Source organism: Ictidomys tridecemlineatus, unplaced genomic scaffold (genome assembly GCF_052094955.1).
Source record: "Ictidomys tridecemlineatus isolate mIctTri1 unplaced genomic scaffold, mIctTri1.hap1 Scaffold_5149, whole genome shotgun sequence".
NCBI classification, from domain to species: domain Eukaryota; kingdom Metazoa; phylum Chordata; class Mammalia; order Rodentia; family Sciuridae; genus Ictidomys; species Ictidomys tridecemlineatus.
In genome coordinates, this window is record NW_027523378.1 from 30,289 (window position 1) to 49,880 (window position 19,592).

The 19,592-nt window shown below is 41.7% G+C and overlaps 1 long non-coding RNA gene across 1 annotated transcript in view; it reads left to right on the forward strand.

Moving 5' to 3' along the window:
* Positions 1 to 19,331, forward strand: part of LOC144373858 (uncharacterized) — a 44,411-nt gene extending 25,080 nt beyond the window's left edge. The window contains exons 6-9 of the long non-coding RNA XR_013433396.1: positions 2,448 to 2,630; positions 7,961 to 8,143; positions 13,470 to 13,652; positions 18,977 to 19,331. This is a non-coding gene — a long non-coding RNA (uncharacterized LOC144373858). The remainder of the gene's footprint in view (positions 1 to 2,447; positions 2,631 to 7,960; positions 8,144 to 13,469; positions 13,653 to 18,976) is intronic.
* Positions 19,332 to 19,592: the final 261 nt, after the last annotated feature.

Sequence of the window (19,592 nt, forward strand, 5' to 3'; positions counted from 1 at the left end):
TGTTGATTTAAATCAACTTTTCACAAGATATTTCTCAGACATATTCATTCTCTTGCTCTACATATTCATTTCTGAATACTCAAAATGAACTTGAGTGAAGATTGAGTACGAACCCTAATATTTCTACAGTAAGTGACCCAGTTGAACATCAATGAAAGAATATTCATATGAAACATGATGTGTATTTTGAAGTAAATTTTCATTCAAAATTGTTAAATTCCTATTTCTTCGAAAATGATAAATCATAGGATGTATCATTTCATCCAATATTCACAAATTGATATGCATATGATTCACTTCACTCCCGGTATCAGAACCCATGGATTTCTCTATGGATCTTTACTTGCTTTTTCATGAGATTTCTTTTAAAACACATTACTTTTGAATTCCATCATCATTTTCGAAGCAAAACTCAAACCCAGTTTGGTATAATTAGTAACCCTAATATTACCAATAGATGTATGCCTACTGGGATTGAATATTTGTATGTGAATACCAGATTTCATCTATTTATTGAAATATCAATTCAATCCATTATTCAAAATAGTAACCTGTTATAGTTCTTTTTTTCACCATATGGTCTATTCATGCATCATCTTTATATACGTAGACCCAGGTCCACCTATTTTTATCCCCAAACCCTAAATCATAGGGTTTCAAAAACATGCTCCCAGAAATAGTGGAAGAAATACGCATGTCCCCTGCTCCATGTATTCCTTTCATCACATCATCTTCTGGACACAAAATGCAAAATTCACACTTATCTTATTCTTGTACAAAAGCCTCATTTTAATGAGAGCATGGATTACTAAAATCATCTATATCTGTGTTTCCTACTCTTTTCAAATTTCAATCCTATGGTGTGTATACACTTGTTTCTTTTTAACATAGGTTAATTCAATCACCCCCCTGTTCAAAATATCCCTGATCTTGTCACTCATTTTGTACATTCCAGATCTCCTAACATCACTATTGATATCTATTTCCCCAAGTGCCTTGTTGTGACTGACTCTTCATGTGTGCTGACATTCCCATTTACACTCTAATAGAACTTCATTCCATTGCAAATGGGCCTTTTGTCCAAATCCTAAACTCACACTTGTTCCTTTCCCTACACTGGAATCTGCCTAGTATCTCAATTTCACTGGAAGATCTGTTTTACATTCAGTAGTCCCAGGAACAAGATCTTATGCCATTGTATATGGATTGAGAGGATTCACCTCTGCAGAACATAAATCACAACTGTGTGTGCAAGTCAAGGGCCCAACACCCTTGTGTGCTTCAGATCTTACCTAGTTTTCTATTTTCATACTCACATTTCTCCTTACATTCTATAAATATCCCAGTTCCCAATACCCGTATTCATCCAGCAGAATGACTCCTACCCAAAATAGAACCTGATATGTCCTTAACCATACCCTGTTCCCTTTGTCTATTTTCACATAACAGCAGGTCCTGAGTTGATCTTGCCGTGTAGGAATGTAGGGAATCCTACAGCTGCTGAGAAGCTCAAAGGTAGATGCAGAAATAATCCGTGGAGCAAATGTAGGCAGCTAGGTAGGACCTGTGAGGTCTAAAGTCATCTTCCATGGCCAAAAACCCAGTCAAGATGAAGAGATGTGGCTGAATCAGCCACCCTCTTCTCAATGCAGAGAAGATGGACACAATCAGGCCTGTGTGGGTTGCTGAATCCGGGCTCCTAGGGTATATAGAACTTTATGTCTTGGGAAAATGTCCCAGGAAGGTGGGGCAGCCTCCATCTCATGGGACCCTTAGAAACTACTCTTAGGACAAAGTGGTTGTCAAGGCAGTGACCTCATTCACTTCCTGAAGGAAGTGACCTCACCTCACTTCCTTAGTGATGGAACTCTCTGAACTTGGGATCCAGGAGGTGAGGCACCCACAAGCAGTTCCAGTCCCAGTGGGCTCACTTCTCTGTACCAAGGCCAGAGTCATTCTTTCTTGGCACCTAGTGATGTGTGGATAGCAAAATGCCTTGAATGGTCTGGACAGGGGTTTTTCCTGAGAGAGAAGTATTGGCTCATTGCTGGCTCCTGACAACTACACACAGATGGACAAGGAGACCAGAGCTGAGACAGGGCAGGCCACTGCTAAGGAAGATATTCTCACCCACCAGTCAGAGGACAGAGTGGATAGATGCAGACCAAATACAGGGGTGGTTTGTGTGTCTTAGTGGGTGTGTTTTTCAATTTGTACTTTTGTCTCATGTTCTGAGAGCATGAATGAAAACCGTTTTGTTGTTGTTGTTGTTGTTGGTTTAAAATGGACTGTTAACTAGTGAGTCTTTCTATGTCAGTGGATCCCACTGGGTTTGTGGTTAAAGTGAATAGAGAGAAGAATGCAGCCGTGAATGTATCCTGTGTAGTGGAAATCTTTGCAGGACTCCTCATGGCCAATTTATGAATGGACTGCTGCTTGCCTTGCAGATGGGCAACACCTACCAAGATCCTAAGTTCCTGTATTCTTCCTGAATTTCGGCCGCTCTCTGAAGGGGTTCGTGGTTTTGTGTCCAAGATGTGTACCACCATCAAGCTTTGTGACATGACCATGGACTGGATTGCTGAAGGGAATGCCAAGCATCTCAGAAAAGTCAAAAATTAGCGTGACTGGTAAGGATCCCTCTGGAGAATCCCTGCTTGGATAGATAGCCACCCAAGTTGCATGATTAGGAGCTGTCAGTGCCACAGTGTTCAATTAAAGAAAAGTATTTCTCCAGGCTTCTTTCCTCCCTATTGTTCTGTTCCCCTCTAAGTCAGGGAGGTGTTTGCCTTCAGGCACTATTTTGGGAATCCTTCAGAAAACAGTTTCCAATGGAAATGAGGAGGCCTAATCTCTGCCTTTTAGGTAAAGTGCTTTGTAAAAGCTGTGTCTGAATCAGACTCTTGGCCCTGTGTGTGGCTGTGAATTACATTCTAGGCACCCAAAAGAACTCAAGAAAAATCCCATGTGTCCATCCAAATCTAAAAGAATGAAAAAGAAGTGTAATATTGGATGAAGTCTCTTGCCTTCCTCTGGTCAGGCTCCTGACCACTATGAAGTCAGAACAGGGATCCTGTGGGTCAAATGAGTTGTTGCAAGTGCTCCAGGAACTAGCACACAGGTGTTTGGGTTTTTTCCTGAGTCCAGTACGCATAAAGAATCTACCCCTGGCAGGCAGGAGGCCTCGAATTTGAGAAGCAGAGCAGTATGAAGTAGAGGCCCATTTTATATATCCTGTTTCTCAGGAAAGGTGTCCAGGCCACCATGACATTTGGCATATGGTAGGCATGAGAGCTTACTCGGCACACCATCTAAGATGGCTTCCCCTATGCAAACCCCCAGCCAGAATGTTATGATGAGTGTCTGTATGGAAGAAGACAAGGGCCATGTAGGAGCGTTTTTGTTAGAATAGTGGTCTTTTGTGTGGCGGTTGGAAAAAATGACTGGGTCAACTACAGCTTGAACTCTGGTGTGATGCCATTAGAGACTGAGTTCTGGAACTGATCTCAGAGAACGCTTGCCATGAATTGTGTTGGGATTTTCCAAGGCCAGGCATTAGAGGAGCCTTTGGAAACTGAGATCTACGCTGAGGGTGGCTTTCTCCACAGCACTGGAAATCTCAGCCAGGATTTCACATGATTTTGCTGTTAAAGCCTTTTCAGCTCTAGTTGAGAGCCAAAACTCACATGAACCTCATATTTGAGACCCCAATGGGCCTGGATTCCTGGGACCTTTTGCCACTCCTTGAAAAGCTTTGCCTGCATGCAATCTCCAGAACTTCTACTGAAAGGAGATTCCTCAACAGGTAATGGCTCCTGAATGAATCAAAACCCACAGTGCCAAATTCTTCATTCCTGAAATATGGCTAGGGCAATAGCGTGAAGTGTTTGAGAATCCCATGACCAGAAATCCCTGGAGAACCTTTAGATCTCCTGTTGCTCATCATGACTGAACCAGGGAGTGCCATTTTTGACTGAGTGGAATTCCTGACCATGGTGAAGAACCGAGATGCCAGTGAGTAGGAGCCAGCAGGGAACTGGGCCTGGAGCAATGAAGTGCAGATGTGTGACCAACATCAGTGGTGGGCCCCTGTGCTCCTGTCATTTCTTCGAATGACATGTGACTGACAAGGTGCAGCCAGCAGACCCTAAAATATAAAGGCATGTTGTTGTGGGGAGAGGATTTGGTGTGATGCTCAGAATCAAGTTGCTATGCTCAAGGGGGAAAGATATACTGGGTAGCAGCCCAGTTTGTGTTTTTTCCTTCAGACCCTGAACCACCCCACGTGACAGAGCTCCCTCCTGCACCGTGCCCCAGTTGACCTTTATGTATTTCAAAAAAAAATACACCCACCAAATTTCCAGAGAAGCTGCAAGAAATGCCATTAAAACTGGAGGGTGAGCCAAAGGCTTCACAATCCACCCAGGGAGACATTCATAGCCCATGGCCACAGTTACCCTACAAAGAGAGGATTCAGCTCTGCTGCCTCCTGCTGGTATTGGAAAATATAAAACCATGTCCTCCTGTTCACATAGACTGAGACCAAGCTTTCATGGTCTCACTGCAAAGGAAGCTAAAGCACAAAGCTATATTTCTAGTGCACAAATGTCAGAGGCAGATAGTCAAGAAGTCATTAGGCCAGCAATGTTCCATGTTTGTGGTTTGTTTACCCTGCCCCCTACTTTTGGGATCTCTTCTGCCACACCCAAGTTTGTGAGCTCCTCAGGATTTCTAATCCAGATATGTATTCACAGATTTTTTTCTTCTTCTCCTCTCATCGTGTGTTATTTGGGGTGATAGTATTGTCAAGGCATTGTGGAGGATGACAGTGGAAGATTTTTATGTGGCACATGTTCGCATCTATATTAGACCCATTTTCCGTTTTGCCATTTGAAATATCGAATCTCTGACACTAACCCATAACTTACTGGACTCTGACTCCTTATCATAACATCGATAAAAATACTCCAGAGGACTAGAAGTAGAGGCATTTGATAGGAGGCACGGTGTCTACTTGGACTTGCCTTTTGCTTCATCAGAGATACATATTATAAAACCTCCCACACATTTTTCTCCTTTTATTTCTCCATGACTTTTCAAAATTCACAAATATGTAACTTCCTGACTCCCTGTCTCTGTCGCCTGGGTCACAATGTATATTTTTATATACACATATATAATCCTCCTGCCATCACAGTTATATTCTTGAGAGTATTCTGAATTTGGAAAATACAAATTTCATGAAGAGATCACTTCCCCCCAATACACTGAGGTAACTAAAAATTCAAGCTGTGGTGAGCTTATACTTCAACAAGTTTATACATGAAACAATGTAGAGGAAAATGAATATTTTGGGTACATATGTGAAGGACATATATCCCCTTAGGAATTTTGATTGGCATAGGTACCTTACATTTTTATATATTAAATATATACTACGGATTTGCAAACATGAAATACATGTGTCATATACTTATACTACCTTGATTCTTTCATGTCCATCTGTGTTGATTTAAATCAACTTTTCACAAGATATTTCTCAGACATATTCATTTTCTTGCTCTACATATTCATTTTTGAATACTCAAAATGAAATTGAGTGAAGATTGAGTACGAACCCTAATATTTCTACAGTAAGTGACCCAGTTGAACATCAATGAAAGAATATTCATATGAAACATGATGTGTATTTTGAAGTAAATTTTCATTCAAAATTGTTAAATTCCTATTTCTTTGAAAATGATAAACCATAGGATGTATCATTTCATCCAATATTCACAAATTGATATGCATATGATTCACTTCACTCCCGGTATCAGAACCCATGGATTTCTCTATGGATCTTTACTTGCTTTTTCATGAGATTTCTTTGAAAACACATTACTTTTGAATTCCATCATCATTTTGGAAGCAAAACTCAAACCCAGTTTGGTATAATTAGTAACCCTAATATTACCAATAGATGTATGCCTACTGGGATTGAATATTTGTATGTAAATACCAGATTTCATGTATTTATTAAAATATCAATTCAATCCATTATTCAAAATAGTAACCTGTTATAGTTCTTTTTTTCACCATATGGTCTATTCATGCATCATCTTTATATACGTAGACCCAGGTCCACCTATTTTTATCCCCAAACCCTAAATCATAGGGTTTCAAAAACATGCTCCCAGAAATAGTGGAAGAAATACGCATGTCCCCTGCTCCATGTATTCCTTTCATCACATCATCTTCTGGACACAAAATGCAAAATTCACACTTATCTTATTCTTGTACAAAAGCCTCATTTTAATGAGAGCATGGATTACTAAAATCATCTATATCTGTGTTTCCTACTCTTTTCAAATTTCAATCCTATGGTGTGTATACACTTGTTTCTTTTTAACATAGGTTAATTCAATCACCCCCCTGTTCAAAATATCCCTGATCTTGTCACTCATTTTGTACATTCCAGATCTCCTAACATCACTATTGATATCTATTTCCCCAAGTGCCTTGTTGTGACTGACTCTTCATGTGTGCTGACATTCCCATTTACACTCTCATAGAACTTCATTCCATTGCAAAATGGGCCTTTTGTCCAAATCCTAAACTCACACTTCTTCCTTTCCCTACACTGGAATCTGCCTAGTATCTCAATTTCACTGGAAGATCTGTTTTACATTCAGTAGTCCCAGGAACAAGATCTTATGCCATTGTATATGGATTGAGAGGATTCACCTCTGCAGAATATAAATCACAACTATGTGTGCAAGTCAAGGGCCCAACACCCTTGTGTGCTTCAGATCTTACCTAGTTTTCTATTTTCATACTCACATTTCTCCTTACATTCTATAAATATCCCAGTTCCCAATACCCGTATTCATCCAGCAGAATGACTCCTACCCAAAATAGAACCTGATATGTCCTTAACCATACCCTGTTCCCTTTGTCTATTTTCACATAACAGCAGGTCCTGAGTTGATCTTGCCGTGTAGGAATGTAGGGAATCCTACAGCTGCTGAGAAGCTCAAAGGTAGATGCAGAAATAATCCGTGGAGCAAATGTAGGCAGCTAGGTAGGACCTGTGAGGTCTAAAGTCATCTTCCATGGCCAAAAACCCAGTCAAGATGAAGAGATGTGGCTGATTCAGCCACCCTCTTCTCAATGCAGAGAAGATGGACACAATCAGGCCTGTGTGGGTTGCTGAATCCGGGCTCCTAGGGTATATAGAACTTTATGTCTTGGGAAAATGTCCCAGGAAGGTGGGGCAGCCTCCATCTCATGGGACCCTTAGAAACTACTGTTAGGACAAAGTGGTTGTCAAGGCAGTGACCTCATTCACTTCCTGAAGGAAGTGACCTCACCTCACTTCCTTAGTGATGGAACTCTCTGAACTTGGGATCCAGGAGGCGAGGCACCCACAAGCAGTTCCAGTCCCAGTGGGCTCACTTGTTTCTCTGTACCAAGGCCAGAGTCATTCTTTCTTGGCACCTAGTGATGTGTGGATAGCAAAATGCCTTGAATGGTCTGGACAGGGGTTGTTCCTGAGAGAGAAGTATTGGCTCATTGCTGGCTCCTGACAACTACACACAGATGGACAAGGAGACCAGAGCTGAGACAGGGCAGGCCACTGCTAAGGAAGATATTCTCACCCACCAGTCAGAGGACAGAGTGGATAGATGCAGACCAAATACAGGGGTGGTTTGTGTGTCTTAGTGGGTGTGTTTTTCAATTTGTACTTTTGTCTCATGTTCTGAGAGCATGAATGAAAACCGTTTTGTTGTTGTTGTTGTTGTTGTTGGTTTAAAATGGACTGTTAACGAGTGAGTCTTTCTATGTCAGTGGATCCCACTGGGTTTGTGGTTAAAGTGAGTAGAGAGAAGAATGCAGCCGTGAATGTATCCTGTGTAGTGGAAATCTTTGCAGGACTCCTCATGGCCAATTTATGAATGGACTGCTGCTTGCCTTGCAGATGGGCAACACCTACCAAGATCCTAAGTTCCTGTATTCTTCCTGAATTTCGGCCGCTCTCTGAAGGGGTTCGTGGTTTTGTGTCCAAGATGTGTACCACCATCAAGCTTTGTGACATGACCATGGACTGGATTGCTGAAGGGAATGCCAAGCATCTCAGAAAAGTCAAAAATTAGCGTGACTGGTAAGGATCCCTCTGGAGAATCCCTGCTTGGATAGATAGCCACCCAAGTTGCATGATTAGGAGCTGTCAGTGCCACAGTGTTCAATTAAAGAAAAGTATTTCTCCAGGCTTCTTTCCTCCCTATTGTTCTGTTCCCCTCTAAGTCAGGGAGGTGTTTGCCTTCAGGCACTATTTTGGGAATCCTTCAGAAAACAGTTTCCAATGGAAATGAGGAGGCCTAATCTCTGCCTTTTAGGTAAAGTGCTTTGTAAAAGCTGTGTCTGAATCAGACTCTTGGCCCTGTGTGTGGCTGTGAATTACATTCTAGGCACCCAAAAGAACTCAAGAAAAATCCCATGTGTCCATCCAAATCTAAAAGAATGAAAAAGAAGTGTAATATTGGATGAAGTCTCTTGCCTTCCTCTGGTCAGGCTCCTGACCACTATGAAGTCAGAACAGGGATCCTCTGGGTCAAATGAGTTGTTGCAAGTGCTCCAGGAACTAGCACACAGGTGTTTGGGTTTTTTCATGAGTCCAGTACGCATAAAGAATCTACCCCTGGCAGGCAGGAGGCCTCGAATTTGAGAAGCAGAGCAGTATGAAGTAGAGGCCCATTTTATATATCCTGTTTCTCAGGAAAGGTGTCCAGGCCACCATGACATTTGGCATATGGTAGGCATGAGAGCTTACTCGGCACACCATCTAAGATGGCTTCCCCTATGCAAACCCCCAGCCAGAATGTTATGATGAGTGTCTGTATGGAAGAAGACAAGGGCCATGTAGGAGCGTTTTTGTTAGAATAGTGGTCTTTTGTGTGGCGGTTGGAAAAGATGACTGGGTCAACTACAGCTTGAACTCTGGTGTGATGCCATTAGAGACTGAGTTCTGGAACTGATCTCAGAGAACACTTGCCATGAATTGTGTTGGGATTTTCCAAAGCCAGGCATTAGAGGAGCCTTTGAAAACTGAGATCTACGCTGAGGGTGGCTTTCTCCACAGCACTGGAAATCTCAGCCAGGATTTCACATGATTTTGCTGTTAAAGCCTTTTCAGCTCTAGTTGAGAGCCAAAACTCACATGAACCTCATATTTGAGACGCCAATGGGCCTGGATTCCTGGGACCTTTTGCCACTCCTTGAAAAGCTTTGCCTGCATGCAATCTCCAGAGCTTCTACTGAAAGGAGATTCCTCAACAGGTAATGGCTCCTGAACGAATCAAAACCCACAGTGCCAACTTCTTCATTCCTGAAATATGGCTAGGGCAATAGCGTGAAGTGTTTGAGAATCCCATGACCAGAAATCCCTGGAGAACCTTTAGATCTCCTGTTGCTCATCATGACTGAACCAGGGAGTGCCATTTTTGACTGAGTGGAATTCCTGACCATGGTGAAGAACCGAGATGCCAGTGAGTAGGAGCCAGCAGGGAACTGGGCCTGGAGCAATGAAGTGCAGATGTGTGACCAACATCAGTGGTGGGCCCCTGTGCTCCTGTCATTTCTTCGAATGACATGTGACTGACAAGGTGCTGCCAGCAGACCCTAAAATATAAAGGCATGTTGTTGTGGGGAGAGGATTTGGTGTGATGCTCAGAATCAAGTTGCTATGCTCAAGGGGGAAAGATATACTGGGTAGCAGCCCAGTTTGTGTTTTTTCCTTCAGACCCTGAACCACCCCACGTGACAGAGCTCCCTCCTGCACCGTGCCCCAGTTGACCTTTATGTATTTAAAAAAAAAAACACCCACCAAATTTCCAGAGAAGCTGCAAGAAATGCCATTAAAACTGGAGGGTGAGCCAAAGGCTTCACAATCCACCCAGGGAGACATTCATACCCCATGGCCACAGTTACCCTACAAAGAGAGGATTCAGCTCTGCTGCCTCCTGCTGGTATTGGAAAATATAAAACCATGTCCTCCTGTTCACATAGACTGAGACCAAGCTTTCATGGTCTCACTGCAAAGGAAGCTAAAGCACAAAGCTATATTTCTAGTGCACAAATGTCAGAGGCAGATAGTCAAGAAGTCATTAGGCCAGCAATGTTCCATGTTGTGGTTTGTTTACCCTGCCCCCTACTTTTGGGATCTCTTCTGCCACACCCAAGTTTGTGAGCTCCTCAGGATTTCTAATCCAGATATGTATTCACAGATTTTTTTCTTCTTCTCCTCTCATCGTGTGTTATTTGGGGTGATAGTATTGTCAAGGCATTGTGGAGGATGACAGTGGAAGATTTATATGTGGCACATGTTCGCATGTATATTAGACCCATTTTCCGTTTTGCCATTTGAAATATCGAATCTCTGACACTAACCCATAACTTACTGGACTCTGACTCCTTATCATAACATCGATAAAAATACTCCAGAGGACTAGAAGTAGAGGCATTTGATAGGAGGCACGGTGTCTACTTGGACTTGCCTTTTGCTTCATCAGAGATACATATTATAAAACCTCCCACACATTTTTCTCCTTTTATTTCTCCATGACTTTTCAAAATTCACAAATATGTAACTTCCTGACTCCCTGTCTCTGTCGCCTGGGTCACAATGTATATTTTTATATACACATATATAATCCTCCTGCCATCACAGTTATATTCTTGAGAGTATTCTGAATTTGGAAAATACAAATTTCATGAAGGGATCACTTCCCCCCAATACACTGAGGTAACTAAAAATTCAAGCTGTGGTGAGCTTATACTTCAACAAGTTTATACATGAAACAATGTAGAGGAAAATGAATATTTTGGGTACATATGTGAAGGACATATATCCCCTTAGGAATTTTGATTGGCATAAGTACCTTACATTTTAATATATTAAATATATACTACGGATTTGCAAACATGAAATACATGTGTCATATACTTATACTACCTTGATTCTTTCATGTCCATCTGTGTTGATTTAAATCAACTTTTCACAAGATATTTCTCAGACATATTCATTTTCTTGCTCTACATATTCATTTCTGAATACTCAAAATGAAATTGAGTGAAGATTGAGTACGAACCCTAATATTTCTACAGTAAGTGACCCAGTTGAACATCAATGAAAGAATATTCATATGAAACATGATGTGTATTTTGAAGTAAATTTTCATTCAAAATTGTTAAATTCCTATTTCTTTGAAAATGATAAACCATAGGATGTATCATTTCATCCAATATTCACAAATTGATATGCATATGATTCACTTCACTCCCGGTATCAGAACCCATGGATTTCTCTATGGATCTTTACTTGCTTTTTCATGAGATTTCTTTTAAAACACATTACTTTTGAATTCCATCATCATTTTCGAAGCAAAACTCAAACCCAGTTTGGTATAATTAGTAACCCTAATATTACCAATAGATGTATGCCTACTGGGATTGAATATTTGTATGTAAATACCAGATTTCATGTATTTATTAAAATATCAATTCAATCCATTATTCAAAATAGTAACATGTTATAGTTTTTTTTTTTCACCGTATGGTCAATTTATAAATCATCTTTATATACGTAGACCCAGGTCCACCTATTTTTATCCCCAAACCCTAAATCATAGGGTTTCAAAAACATGCTCCCAGAAATAGTGGAAGAAATACGCATGTCCCCTGCTCCATGTATTCCTTTCATCACATCATCTTCTGGACACAAAATGCAAAATTCACACTTATCTTATTCTTGTACAAAAGCCTCATTTTAATGAGAGCATGGATTACTAGAATCATCTATATCTGTGTTTCCTACTCTTTTCAAATTTCAATCCTATGGTGTGTATACACTTGTTTCTTTTTAACATAGGTTAATTCAATCACACCCCTGTTCAAAATATCCCTGATCTTGTCACTCATTTTGTACATTCCAGATCTCCTAACATCACTATTGATATCTATTTCCCCAAGTGCCTTGTTGTGACTGACTCTTCATGTGTGCTGACATTCCCATTTACACTCTAATAGAACTTCATTCCATTGCAAAATGGGCCTTTTGTCCAAATCCTAAACTCACACTTCTTCCTTTCCCTACACTGGAATCTGCCTAGTATCTCAATTTTACTGGAAGATCTGTTTTACATTCAGTAGTCCCAGGAACAAGATCTTATGCCATTGTATATGGATTGAGAGGATTCACCTCTGCAGAACATAAATCACAACTATGTGTGCAAGTCAAGGGCCCAACACCCTTGTGTGCTTCAGATCTTACCTAGTTTTCTATTTTCATACTCACATTTCTCCTTACATTCTATAAATATCCCAGTTCCCAATACCCGTATTCATCCAGCAGAATGACTCCTACCCAAAATAGAACCTGATATGTCCTTAACCATACCCTGTTCCCTTTGTCTATTTTCACATAACAGCAGGTCCTGAGTTGATCTTGCCGTGTAGGAATGTAGGGAATCCTACAGCTGCTGAGAAGCTCAAAGGTAGATGCAGAAATAATCCGTGGAGCAAATGTAGGCAGCTAGGTAGGACCTGTGAGGTCTAAAGTCATCTTCCATGGCCAAAAACCCAGTCAAGATGAAGAGATGTGGCTGAATCAGCCACCCTCTTCTCAATGCAGAGAAGATGGACACAATCAGGCCTGTGTGGGTTGCTGAATCCGGGCTCCTAGGGTATATAGAACTTTATGTCTTGGGAAAATGTCCCAGGAAGGTGGGGCAGCCTCCATCTCATGGGACCCTTAGAAACTACTGTTAGGACAAAGTGGTTGTCAAGGCAGTGACCTCATTCACTTCCTGAAGGAAGTGACCTCACCTCACTTCCTTAGTGATGGAACTCTCTGAACTTGGGATCCAGGAGGCGAGGCACCCACAAGCAGTTCCAGTCCCAGTGGGCTCACTTGTTTCTCTGTACCAAGGCCAGAGTCATTCTTTCTTGGCACCTAGTGATGTGTGGATAGCAAAATGCCTTGAATGGTCTGGACAGGGGTTGTTCCTGAGAGAGAAGTATTGGCTCATTGCTGGCTCCTGACAACTACACACAGATGGACAAGGAGACCAGAGCTGAGACAGGGCAGGCCACTGCTAAGGAAGATATTCTCACCCACCAGTCAGAGGACAGAGTGGATAGATGCAGACCAAATACAGGGGTGGTTTGTGTGTCTTAGTGGGTGTGTTTTTCAATTTGTACTTTTGTCTCATGTTCTGAGAGCATGAATGAAAACCGTTTTGTTGTTGTTGTTGTTGTTGGTTTAAAATGGACTGTTAACTAGTGAGTCTTTCTATGTCAGTGGATCCCACTGGGTTTGTGGTTAAAGTGAGTAGAGAGAAGAATGCAGCCGTGAATGTATCCTGTGTAGTGGAAATCTTTGCAGGACTCCTCATGGCCAATTTATGAATGGACTGCTGCTTGCCTTGCAGATGGGCAACACCTACCAAGATCCTAAGTTCCTGTATTCTTCCTGAATTTCGGCCGCTCTCTGAAGGGGTTCGTGGTTTTGTGTCCAAGATGTGTACCACCATCAAGCTTTGTGACATGACCATGGACTGGATTGCTGAAGGGAATGCCAAGCATCTCAGAAAAGTCAAAAATTAGCGTGACTGGTAAGGATCCCTCTGGAGAATCCCTGCTTGGATAGATAGCCACCCAAGTTGCATGATTAGGAGCTGTCAGTGCCACAGTGTTCAATTAAAGAAAAGTATTTCTCCAGGCTTCTTTCCTCCCTATTGTTCTGTTCCCCTCTAAGTCAGGGAGGTGTTTGCCTTCAGGCACTATTTTGGGAATCCTTCAGAAAACAGTTTCCAATGGAAATGAGGAGGCCTAATCTCTGCCTTTTAGGTAAAGTGCTTTGTAAAAGCTGTGTCTGAATCAGACTCTTGGCCCTGTGTGTGGCTGTGAATTACATTCTAGGCACCCAAAAGAACTCAAGAAAAATCCCATGTGTCCATCCAAATCTAAAAGAATGAAAAAGAAGTGTAATATTGGATGAAGTCTCTTGCCTTCCTCTGGTCAGGCTCCTGACCACTATGAAGTCAGAACAGGGATCCTCTGGGTCAAATGAGTTGTTGCAAGTGCTCCAGGAACTAGCACACAGGTGTTTGGGTTTTTTCATGAGTCCAGTACGCATAAAGAATCTACCCCTGGCAGGCAGGAGGCCTCGAATTTGAGAAGCAGAGCAGTATGAAGTAGAGGCCCATTTTATATATCCTGTTTCTCAGGAAGGGTGTCCAGGCCACCATGACATTTGGCATATGATAGGCATGAGAGCTTACTCGGCACACCATCTAAGACGGCTTCCCCTATGCAAACCCCCAGCCAGAATGTTATGATGAGTGTCTGTATGGAAGAAGACAAGGGCCATGTAGGAGCGTTTTTGTTAGAATAGTGGTCTTTTGTGTGGCGGTTGGAAAAGGTGACTGGGTCAACTACAGCTTGAACTCTGGTGTGATGCCATTAGAGACTGAGTTCTGGAACTGATCTCAGAGAACTCTTGCCATGAATTGTGTTGGGATTTTCCAAGGCCAGGCATTAGAGGAGCCTTTGGAAACTGAGATCTACGCTGAGGGTGGCTTTCTCCACAGCACTGGAAATCTCAGCCAGGATTTCACATGATTTTGCTGTTAAAGCCTTTTCAGCTCTAGTTGAGAGCCAAAACTCACATGAACCTCATATTTGAGACCCCAATGGGCCTGGATTCCTGGGACCTTTCGCCACTCCTTGAAAAGCTTTGCCTGCATGCAATCTCCAGAGCTTCTACTGAAAGGAGATTCCTCAACAGGTAATGGCTCCTGAATGAATCAAAACCCACAGTGCCAACTTCTTCATTCCTGAAATATGGCTAGGGCAATAGCGTGAAGTGTTTGAGAATCCCATGACCAGAAATCCCTGGAGAACCTTTAGATCTCCTGTTGCTCATCATGACTGAACCAGGGAGTGCCATTTTTGACTGAGTGGAATTCCTGACCATGGTGAAGAACCGAGATGCCAGTGAGTAGGAGCCAGCAGGGAACTGGGCCTGGAGCAATGAAGTGCAGATGTGTGACCAACATCAGTGGTGGGCCCCTGTGCTCCTGTCATTTCTTCGAATGACATGTGACTGACAAGGTGCAGCCAGCAGACCCTAAAATATAAAGGCATGTTGTTGTGGGGAGAGGATTTGGTGTGATGCTCAGAATCAAGTTGCTATGCTCAAGGGGGAAAGATATACTGGGTAGCAGCCCAGTTTGTGTTTTTTCCTTCAGACCCTGAACCACCCCACGTGACAGAGCTCCCTCCTGCACCGTGCCCCAGTTGACCTTTATGTATTTCGAAAAAAAAACACCCACCAAATTTCCAGAGAAGCTGCAAGAAATGGCATTAAATCTGGAGGGTGAGCCAAAGGCTTCACAATCCACCCAGGGAGACATTCATACCCCATGGCCACAGTTACCCTACAAAGAGAGGATTCAGCTCTGCTGCCTCCTGCTGGTATTGGAAAATATAAAACCATGTCCTCCTGTTCACATAGACTGAGACCAAGCTTTCATGGTCTCACTGCAAAGGAAGCTAAAGCACAAAGCTATATTTCTAGTGCACAAATGTCAGAGGCAGATAATCAAGAAGTCATTAGGCCAGCAATGTTCCATGTTTGTGGTTTGTTTACCCTGCCCCCTACTTTTGGGATCTCTTCTGCCACACCCAAGTTTGTGAGCTCCTCAGAATTTCTAATCCAGATACGTATTCACAGATTTTTTTCTTCTTCTCCTCTCATCGTGTGTTATTTGGGGTGATAGTATTGTCAAGGCATTGTGGTGGATGACAGTGGAAGATTTTTATGTGGCACATGTTCGCATGTATATTAGACCCATTTTCCGTTTTGCCATTTGAAATATCGAATCTCTGACACTAACCCATAACTTACTGGACCCTGACTCCTTATCATAACATCGATAAAAATACTCCAGAGGACTAGAAGTAGAGGCATTTGATAGGAGGCACGGTGTCTACTTGGACTTGCCTTTTGCTTCATCAGAGATACATATTATAAAACCTCCCACACATTTTTCTCCTTTTATTTCTCCATGACTTTTCAAAATTCACAAATATGTAACTTCCTGACTCCCTGTCTCTGTCGCCTGGGTCACAATGTATATTTTTATATACACATATATAATCCTCCTGCCATCACAGTTATATTCTTGAGAGTATTCTGAATTTGGAAAATACAAATTTCATGAAGGGATCACTTCCCCCCAATACACTGAGGTAACTAAAAATTCAAGCTGTGGTGAGCTTATACTTCAACAAGTTTATACATGAAACAATGTAGAGGAAAATGAATATTTTGGGTACATATGTGAAGGACATATATCCCCTTAGGAATTTTGATTGGCATAGGTACCTTACACTTTAATATATTAAATATATACAACGGATTTGCAAACATGAAATACATGTGTCATATACTTATACTACCTTGATTCTTTCATGTCCATCTGTGTTGATTTAAATCAACTTTTCACAAGATATTTCTCAGACATATTCATTTTCTTGCTCTACATATTCATTTCTGAATACTCAAAATGAACTTGAGTGAAGATTGAGTATGAACCCTAATATTTCTACAGTAAGTGACCCAGTTGAACATCAATGAAAGAATATTCATATGAAACATGATGTGTATTTTGAAATAAATTTTCATTCAAAATTGTTAAATTCCTATTTCTTCGAAAATGATAAATCATAGGATGTATCATTTCATCCAATATTCACAAATTGATATGCATATGATTCACTTCACTCCCGGTATCAGAACCCATGGATTTCTCTATGGATCTTTACTTGCTTTTTCATGAGATTTCTTTGAAAACACATTACTTTTGAATTCCATCATCATTTTGGAAGCAAAACTCAAACCCAGTTTGGTATAATTAGTAACCCTAATATTACCAATAGATGTATGCCTACTGGGATTGAATATTTGTATGTGAATACCAGATTTCATCTATTTATTGAAATATCAATTCAATCCATTATTCAAAATAGTAACATGTTATAGTTTTTTTTTTCACCATATGGTCACTTTATATATCATCTTTATATACGTAGACCCAGGTCCACCTATTTTTATCCCCAAACCCTAAATCATAGGGTTTCAAAAACATGCTCCCAGAAATAGTGGAAGAAATACGCCTGTCCCCTGTTCCATGTATTCCTTTCATCACATCATCTTCTGGACACAAAATGCAAAATTCACACTTATCTTATTCTTGTACAAAAGCCTCATTTTAATGAGAGCATGGATTACTAAAATCATCTATATCTGTGTTTCCTACTCTTTTCAAATTTCAATCCTATGGTGTGTATACACTTGTTTCTTTTTAACATAGGTTAATTCAATCACCCCCCTGTTCAAAATATCCCTGATCTTGTCACTCATTTTGTACATTCCAGATCTCCTAACATCACTATTGATATCTATTTCCCCAAGTGCCTTGTTGTGACTGACTCTTCATGTGTGCTGACATTCCCATTTACACTCTCATAGAACTTCATTCCATTGCAAAATGGGCCTTTTGTCCAAATCCTAAACTCACACTTCTTCCTTTCCCTACACTGGAATCTGCCAAGTATCTCAATTTCACTGGAAGATCTGTTTTACATTCAGTAGTCCAAGGAACAAGATCTTATGCCATTGTATATGGATTGAGAGGATTCACCTCTGCAGAACATAAATCACAACTATGTGTGCAAGTCAAGGGCAAAACACCCTTGTGTGCTTCAGATCTTACCTAGTTTTCTATTTTCATACTCACATTTCTCCTTACATTCTATAAATATCCCAGTTCCCAATACCCGTATTCATCCAGCAGAATGACTCCTACCCAAAATAGAACCTGATATGTCCTTAACCATACCCTGTTCCCTTTGTCTATTTTCACATAACAGCAGGTCCTGAGTTGATCTTGCCGTGTAGGAATGTAGGGAATCCTACAGCTGCTGAGAAGCTCAAAGGTAGATGCAGAAATAATCCGTGGAGCAAATGTAGGCAGCTAGGTAGGACCTGTGAGGTCTAAAGTCATCTTCCATGGCCAAAAACCCAGTCAAGATGAACAGATGTGGCTGAATCAGCCACCCTCTTCTCAATGCAGAGAAGATGGACACAATCAGGCCTGTGTGGATTGCTGAATCCGGGCTCCTAGGGTATATAGAACTTTATGTCTTGGGAAAATGTCCCAGGAAGGTGGGGCAGCCTCCATCTCATGGGACCCTTAGAAACTACTGTTAGGACAAAGTGGTTGTCAAGGCAGTGACCTCATTCACTTCCTGAAGGAAGTGACCTCACCTCACTTCCTTAGTGATGGAACTCTCTGAACTTGGGATCCAGGAGGCGAGGCACCCACAAGCAGTTCCAGTCCCAGTGGGCTCACTTGTTTCTCTGTACCAAGGCCAGAGTCATTCTTTCTTGGCACCTAGTGATGTGTGGATAGCAAATGCCTTGAATGGTCTGGACAGGGGTTTTTCCTGAGAGAGAAGTATTGGCTCATTGCTGGCTCCTGACAACTACACACAGATGGACAAGGAGACCAGAGCTGAGACAGGGCAGGCCACTGCTAAGGAAGATATTCTCACCCACCAGTCAGAGGACAGAGTGGATAGATGCAGACCAAATACAGGGGTGGTTGTGTGTCTTAGTGGGTGTGTTTTTCAATTTGTACTTTTGTCTCATGTTCTGAGAGCATGAATGAAAACCGTTTTGTTGTTGTTGTTGTTGTTGGTTTAAAATGGACTATTAACTAGTGAGTCTTTCTATGTCAGTGGATCCCACTGGGTTTGTGGTTAAAGTGAGTAGAGAGAAGAATGCAGCCGTGAATGTATCCTGTGTAGTGGAAATCTTTGCAGGACTCCTCATGGCCAATTAATGAATGGACTGCTGCTTGCCTTGCAGATGGGCAACACCTACCAAGATCCTAAGTTCCTGTATTCTTCCTGAATTTCGGCCGCTCTCTGAAGGGGTTCGTGGTTTTGTGTCCAAGATGTGTACCACCATCAAGCTTTGTGACATGACCATGGACTGGATTGCTGAAGGGAATGCCAAGCATCTCAGAAAAGTCAAAAATTAGCGTGACTGGTAAGGATCCCTCTGGAGAATCCCTGCTTGGATAGATAGCCACCCAAGTTGCATGATTAGGAGCTGTCAGTGCCACAGTGTTCAATTAAAGAAAAGTATTTCTCCAGGCTTCTTTCCTCCCTATTGTTCTGTTCCCCTCTAAGTCAGGGAGGTGTTTGCCTTCAGGCACTATTTTGGGAATCCTTCAGAAAACAGTTTCCAATGGAAATGAGGAGGCCTAATCTCTGCCTTTTAGGTAAAGTGCTTTGTAAAAGCTGTGTCTGAATCAGACTCTTGGCCCTGTGTGTGGCTGTGAATTACATTCTAGGCACCCAAAAGAACTCAAGAAAAATCCCATGTGTCCATCCAAATCTAAAAGAATGAAAAAGAAGTGTAATATTGGATGAAGTCTCTTGCCTTCCTCTGGTCAGGCTCCTGACCACTATGAAGTCAG